Consider the following 8,826-nt stretch of genomic DNA (forward strand, 5'->3'; position numbering starts at 1 on the left):
TTTGAACCTCTCGCATGACATAGTGAATTGCAAGTTAAAAATAATGGTGTGGAATATTGTCCACAGTAAAAACTAGCTAATGACCATGCAGTTTGAAGTCTTAAAAAAATGAACTATAACCTCCTGGTTATTTACCCAAGGACTTCAATTGGCTGTGACGAAAATTGCAAGTTTGCACCTTTTTATCTGCTAGTCAGCCATGTCAAAAAAAAAAAAATAACTATATTATATTTTTTTGAATTAATAGTATTCGTTATAAATGTAGTAAAATGTATAATAGTATAGTAATTTGAGATTAATTGATGTTTTCTCAAATTAAATCTAAATTGACAAAAGCAATGCCTTTATTAATTGCGAACACATCATAAAAATAATCAGCCAAATTCGTCATGCATATTCGGAGCCAACCCGTAACAAAGATTTCCATTTCGCTTTTATATTTACATATCATATCATAAATATTATAATTAACGATGAAAAGGTTTTGATTAAGTACCTTATGAGTGGGGAGGAAGCGGTATACCGTGTACCCTTAATTGTTTATGACCATTTACATTTTTTACTAGGGAGCCCAATTTTATATTTGACTTTAGGGCCCCCAAATGTCTAGTTGCGCCACTGCATATATTTGTATTTATGTATATTTTAAAGCCTCCCTAACATTGCCATATAAATTTATTTCTAATACCTAATATAAAGTACACATGTTTGACATTAGGAATAATAAATATTAGCAATATAAATTAAATAACAGGATAATATTACAAATATTGAACAAAATATTTCGTAGTCTGTGAAAATATAATATTAGTAGACAATGTCATGGTTACATAACTTTAAATGCTTACAAACTAAATTGTGCCTACGGTTCTTTAATATTTAACAACTGATATTATAACAAATTAATAGAGGGACATTGTATTTAATTTTCAAAATTTTTAATTTAATAGAAAAAAAAACAATTTAAAATTTAAAATGTCTATAAATAGCTCAAAAAGGTAAAAATATTTTTAACATATTGTATCATGTATAGAGTATAATAAAATAAACATTCAGTGAAAATTGAAAATATCTATATACTATAAGAGTTTTCCAAAAAACAAAATAAAATTTTTCAAAAGCTGATTTTACGTGAAAATAACTAATAAAGACTTTTGTTTTAAATTTTAGATATATATTTTTAATAAATTCTATTTGTTTATTTGAATCATCATCAATTACTAAGGTATACTTAGGTACACATTATACACAGTAATAGGTATTTTGATGGGACTGTCCCAAAAGCAAGCATGTGAAAGGGGGAGCAGCGAATTAACAAAAAACGTTATATTATGCGTTATACTCGCGCACATGATTCACGTTACCTATGTGTCCATGTTAATTGTTAACGCCCCATTTGGATTAGTAAAACCGTAAGTTCAAATACGCAATTTTATAATCCGTGAACATATCCATTTGGGAAAAAAATATCATTCATATTTCTTTTAATAGGTACACTTATATTTATTCAAAATAATAAAAATTAAATATTAGTTTGACTATCGTCGTAAACATGAGATGGGGGTAATCATAATATTATACGTAAAAGACATTGGTCTTGGAAATTGGAATAGCAAATAACCTTTTTAATGCTGCTCAACTGAATTTCCAAGAAAAACTCAAATATATGTAATAATCATCGGCGTGCTCGAGGAGGTGTTTTAGGGGGTTCATACAGAGGGGGGGTTCATATGTGGGTGGGGGCTCATGGACACTTTAAAAAATATATAATATATTATGTCCTTACATATAATTACAATAATTTATTGGAAACGAATATAGTTTAGCACCCACGCCAATTTTTCAATTTCTTTTTTGATTGAGCTATGTATATTACACTATAATAACGATTTAAGAACGATATTGCAAAAATTAATTGCTAGAAATCATTAGTTTTTAAGTTACAGCCTTAAAAACAAAGTTCACGATTTTCAGTGTTATACGCATTCGTATAAGGTAGTAGATACTTAGGTATTACTTAGCCCCAGGGCGCCCTGAGAGAACCTTGGTTCAAATAGGGCGGCACAAACTTAAAAAGTTTGGGCATCCCTGCTATTTTAACTATTAAATTAGTCCTGGCTGGAAATTGAAAAAAAATTCTTCGTATTTATTCGACTATCCAATATTATAATTCGATTAATAGTAATAAAATATGGTTTTTCTAGAACAGTACGACTTCAAACATATGAAAAATACTTGTAATTTTTTATGAACATGACTGCATTAAATATGATTGTTAAATTATTAAATTTTAACTTTGGCCACCATTTCCAACTGAATATTTTTAACCCTTTTATCAATAATATTATAATAACCAATCCTGAACAAAAAACGAAAACTTTCCAGAACACAAATAAATATATGTTATAAAAATTCAAATTTATTCACAAATAATAGCATAGAATTACATAAAAATAAAAATTCACTCTTTCATGTGTAGTGTGTACGTATATAATGAAACTTGTGTACAATTAAATTATGTTAAAAATACCAGCTGTAAATTTTAATAGTTATAAGTTATTGGTAGGAATTGTTCACGCATAAGTGATACGTATAAATATGACGTCATAAATGAATACTGACCAGAGAAAATAAAATGTAAACTGTACTCGGCTTTTACAGCGAAATATTTTGGAAAAAAAATAAAAATCAATGTCTTATACTTTTATGAATATTATAGACAATATTATGTAAAATAAAAATAATTATACAGACAATACTACTATATGTATAGTCCGGTTGCGTAAAAATCAAAAAAATCGAAAACGACGTTCAAGAATCTTTCAAAATCAATAAAGATTCATAGCTCTCATCGATCCAACTAATCCCATCGACCTCGCCCGGCGGGTGTTGCCACGGAAATATTTGCTCCCGGTCATGTGTTCTGATCTCTGAGTGTAGTACACAAAGTACTTAGGATAAAAATCATAATCGTTATACTTAACGTATACGCGGCCATTGTGACTAACCGTCGTGTCTGCACTGCCGGGCGGTACGATCAGGCTGTCCCCGTTGTCGTTTGCGGGGATGTCGTACATTTTTCTCACCAGTACGGAGCATATCATAATCACCCGTGTTCCTGCAGCAATCGATCGCAAAAACAGAACAATAAAAGAAACTATCACATAATTAACTATATATTATAATGGCGTGACATTATTTTGATAAAAAATAACTTTTCAAATAAAAAAGAAAATGTACGTGGTGTGCCGAATGTAAAATGCACCACAAATCTGTGTTGCGGCGTAAAAAACCCATGGCCTACGTGTGTGTGTGGAATGCGGCGAACACGTCCACGCCCGCGTAATTTTTAAACGTATAAATTTGTGAACTTAAGTACTTAACGTAAATGGTTACCAGTCCTCGTTGGAGATGGTAACGATAAACAAAGCAAGTCAAATACAGTAGCGGATCCAGAGGTCACCCAAGGGGGTCGAATTTTCAAAAATTAAATTACCTTTTTTTATATAACGTGTAATTTATTGTAGGCTAAAATTATTTGCATTATTTCACCTATAAAACTAAATAAATATGTAATAAAAATAAAAATATTAGTTGTCAGCCCAATTTTATAATATAAAAATAACGTAAAAATACGGGCCAAGGGGGGGGGGGGGGTTGAATGCCCCATCGCCCCCCCTCGTATCCGCCACTGGTCAATTAGTTATGGAACTTGTGTATAAATCCATTCGTCCGTGCAGTATAATAATATAGGTACATTCGAATATTTTTATAGTAGGTTTTATGCGTTTTACTGGTGACTGGTGAAGGTTGGGGGTGGGTAATTGTAGCCAATCGTTGACAAACCAGCAAAAATTAATTATAAATTATTAAACTAACAGACAATATCATAATTATACCTCGGAGAGAATTATCGGCGTAGTAATTAGCGTAGTCAGCATCGTCACTGAACGACACGCCGCACCCGAACTTGGCACGCCGACTGCCGAGTGCGCCTCCAATCGAGTCCACTCTCCAGTGACTCCAGGGCTCTGGACTCGGTTGTCACGTGGTACAAAATTAACTCTTTGACCTTATTTATGCCAGCGACCAATTTCATTTCTTCACAGCGCAGCATATACATGCCGTACATATGCGGGGCGTAGACTTGGCGTATCTGACTGATGTTGCACTGCAATATTATACGACACAATATACTAATCATAGGCGGAGAATTGATCGAATTTTAGGGGAGGGCTTAAATGTTTCTTTACAAAATAAGCCGTGGGGGCTTACCCCAACATCCCCACTCAAATATCAATAATACCTTCACTCTCCAGTCCGCATCAACTACTAAATTACTAAATTACAAAACTACGAAATACGAATTACTAATTACTAACTTTATAATATTATGCACTTTAAAAATCGTTAATTTATAATACAATAAATATTTTATTATTTTATACAATAAACCTATTTTTATTAGCAAATATATATAATTAACGTTCTCAATACTGATATTGATATCTTTTCCAAATTTCCAATGTATAATATTGAAGAGTTATTAAATTTTTCTTGTAGCATACACGTGCGTAGCCATGTCTTAATTTTGCGTATTGCAGAAAAGCTTCGTTCATATGTAGCCGAGCTGATTGGTATTGTTATAGCACCTGTAGTAGTTTGTATAAATTGGGAAACACACTTTTAGAGATATTTTGTTTTATTGTTTCATAATTTATTTAATTTCCTGATTGCAAGATGCTGTTTTCTGCTACGGTCATCTCTAACTGAATATTGCATTTTTTATCAAAGCCTGATTATCGGAAATTTCTATTTTTGTCATTGCGATAATGCGATAAGTCACGACGAATATATTGAAATATATTATAATATTATGAATTTATAACATTATTGTCATTCAAATGAGTAAAATAAATATTTTATTTCAATACAATAAAACTAAAATCTAAATTATTTGTCCGAAGTGAGTAGACGTTGTCTTAATAATATTAATAATATTAAATTATTTTATAAAATCGGTATGAATTGGCAGACTCGTATGTCTCGTCTGACCATACTCATAACAAAGTATGAATTATCGATGGCTCAGACACAAACACAGTGTCCGGCTACTATATATAGGGAAAGAGACGTTTCGAAACGCCGACGGGCAAGGATTCCTTATCTGTGTCTCGTACTCTCGCGTGAACCAATTCTATAAATAATAAATATCAATACATTTTTAGTCGCCCGATTCTTTTCAGACACTAGTCGCCGGCCACAAATAAGTATTTCGTGTGAAAGAGCTCTTATTGTCTCTTATGACACTTTGCCACTGAGTATAGGCAGTGCCCGAGTATAGGTTAAGGCGGTTAAGCCGTTAAGGTTATATTATTAAATAACCTTTTTTTTATAATACGATGTTTAGTAAATTATACAACTATAATAATCTACAAGTACACAATACGCCATAATATTATGGCATCAATCATAATGTTATTACAGACGTGCGGCGCGCGCAGACTTGATCGCAGGGTATGCGGCACACAAACCGTGCTTCCCAAAAATGTAAATGCTAAAATGTTCATGTCATTACTTTAAAAATATTTATGATTATTATTATTACTGCTTTTAGGTTATTGAATTATTAGGTTTTAGGTTAAAAAATAAAAACATATTTTCATAAAGACGTTTGTTTCCATATACTAATTAATAATTCCATTCGAATGCAATTACTTTTATACTATAAACTGTAATAATAGTATCTAGTCGCATAGGTCGTAATATACAAAATAGGAAAGGAAATTGGAATTGCACACGTTATTCTCATACTGATAGAAAATGCATTGTTGATCTGAACTATACTGGCATACTGCGTTCACGTTAAGAACATTATACCGCTCTCGCGCACGAAAACTGAGTCGCCGACCGAGCCTGAATGCCTGACCCTTGCTTTTTGTTCGGTGACAGTTATCGAAAACCGTCGTTGATCGATGGCGCTGCCGTGCATACAGAGAATCATAGAAACATTGCGGTTTTTAAAATGAACAAACAAGGAAGGTAATAGTTCGCGAAGGAATAATATTTTACGTGTAAATAAAATATATGTGTGATAATCGCAAGAGTAAACCGTAAACGTAAGTAAACGCGAGAGTGGTAGCTGGTAGGTACCTATATAATATTATGGTCAGGGACACCCGTCATTGCACCTACTGGAATTTTTTTAATGAACAAAAAAATCAGTGTATAATAATGTAAATATGTGACTACCCATGTATGTATAAGATAAATTTAATTTTGCACACATGGAGCTGATTTTCTGCGGACGCCCCTGAACATGGTAAATCATCGTGGTAGGTACTCACATTTGCAAAAGTTTGATGGATGCGACTCGAAAGTCGTTCGTAGCGTTGGCTGCTCACGTCGACAAGCTGCGGACCGTCACAGGTGGCGTCGTACTTGTTGAATCGCGAGTTAGGATAGTCGGCTTTCAATAGATCCACAGCGTGTTCGGTAAACTCTGCCGATCCGGAGGCTTTCTTTTTGCTCGCTTTCGAGTCCATAATCGCGTGCACAATCGCCGTAGATAAACAAATATTGAAATCTATGCTGTTCTAGCCTCGAAATTACTAAAAAGAAATAACACAAACCAATGATGGGTTCCGTCGTTGTATGTCATCAGACAATATTATTAAGGGTTGGTATGTTTGGAGGATTTTACAATTTTGCACCGCTATTATTTATAATTATAAATATTAAATACGTTATACGTATCACGTATGTATTATTTATGATTGCTTGCTTACCAGATATTACAGAGAAATGACCTGACACAGTGCTTCTTCTTCTTTTGCTAGTCGGATAATAGATATCTGATTAGGTCTGGGCATAAAAAATAAATGCATATTTATATACAAATAACAAGCGATTTTATTATCGTCTGGTCGTCATCGGTGCACACTGACAGAGCAAGCTGATAGAACCATCGAACGCTTTGTATAATATTATCTACTATTATCTATTAGTAAAACACCTGATACATGGGACGTGTTTGACTGCGAGAATTGACAACACTGATATTTCAATATTTTTAACTGTAGATAGGCCTTTATATAATATAAATATTGTCTAGGCTCTCTAGAGCTAGATATCCAAGGTTCATGATAATCTATAAACCTTGCTAGATATTGAGCTCCCTCCATGAATTGAAGCTTCATGGTTGGTTGTAACTGTATGGTATTTTATATGGCAAAAACAAATGATTATGATTTATATTGTAATGTATTTTATTATTTCTAAACCTGTTGTTTAAAAAAAACAAAAATATTTGAATATATGAATCAATCTACATTTAATTTTTTGTTTTACAATTAAAAACGATGTTATTCATAATACATTTTGTATAATGAATGAAATAACAGACAAAATTACGGCCGCCCAGAGCTGAGCTTCACTTGTACCTACCTACCAATGTAAATTAGTATTTACCATACAGATACAGTATACTGTAACGAATCAAAAATGAGCTTGCGCGATGCTATTGATGAGACATGACTTTATAATAATATATTAACTAAGTGATAGTTAGGCATTTTTAAATGAATAATAATTAGTGTGGCTTGGAATGTCGACTTTCTTTACCTTAATTTTACTATTAACTAAAGCCTATATTATTACAATTAATAGGGATCGTATAATACAGTTTTATATAAGGAGGTTACGTTACCTATAAATAGGTTATTTTAAATTACCTAGACTTGTATGCCTTTCTAGTTGATGATTTAATTCATTAATATTAATTAAAATTTGAAATTACCATTGATTATGAATTAATATATGAATATAATTTCTTACCTGTGTGCAGCAGGCAAGTATTGAGTATCTTCTTTTGAGGTGAGCTCAGGAGATGAAAGTCCACTGAGTGAATGAACTCAGAACAAGGAATTACTTCTTAGGTACCTAGTTAAATGATTTTAAAACACTTTTTAATTTGAATAAAACAGTTTTAAATAAATATCTCGCAATAAGTAGTAATGGTCAACGTAGTGGAGTTAAGGCTTAGTAACCGTAACTAGCTCTGAACATAGTGTGCTGTGTGAGACAGGCGTAGCTGCTGGGGACAGACTGAGTTGCTGAGAGCAGACTGGCTGTGGTATCAAAATTGGGTCCTACTTGCCTATATCATTGACCATATCATTATATGATATAAGACAGATAACATGAGTAGGTATACAAAATATTGAGTAAAGAAGCCACCCAATGATGACACTTTATTGTTGATTTTGAAGGTTATAAAACTAATTGATTTATTTTGAAATGTTTTTAGATTTGAGCCGAGCGATGAATGTATTGATTTTACAATTATGTAATTTTTTAAAATTTTTTTTTTTTATTTGTGTCTGTGTACACGATTAATCATAGTTCATAATCCCGGCCATAGCTGGTGCTTCAGTGCTTGGTAGGCGGAAAAAAGCCCAGAAATATAAATATAAATCTGAACACGTGTATACTCTACTCCTAATTAGTAATTACCATGTACCTATATGACAAAATATAATATTATTTTATTATAATGAAAATAATAATTAATTGTTAATTGTATAAAATATAGATTGTAAATAAAATAAAAATAAAAATATTAACATAATATTATGTATACGAGTATACGTCATGATATACTGTGTTATAAGTTATAAGTCAAGAAACATAAGGTCTTAGGTATATACCGCAGTAGGTGAGTTGATTCCCGAGACCTACTTTATGTATTACCTATAGTTGATTCCCGGGTCATTAAGATGTACGTACGAGTTGATTCCCGGGTCATTAAGATGTATGCACGTGTCG

General features: G+C 32.3%; 1 pseudogene; it reads right to left on the minus strand.

The window, feature by feature from the left end:
- Positions 1 to 2,443: 2,443 nt before the first annotated feature.
- On the minus strand, positions 2,444 to 6,768 carry LOC103308072 (annotated as a pseudogene).
- Positions 6,769 to 8,826: the final 2,058 nt, after the last annotated feature.

The sequence above is a fragment of the Acyrthosiphon pisum genome, chromosome A2, assembly GCF_005508785.2.
Source record: "Acyrthosiphon pisum isolate AL4f chromosome A2, pea_aphid_22Mar2018_4r6ur, whole genome shotgun sequence".
Lineage (NCBI taxonomy): Eukaryota > Metazoa > Arthropoda > Insecta > Hemiptera > Aphididae > Acyrthosiphon > Acyrthosiphon pisum.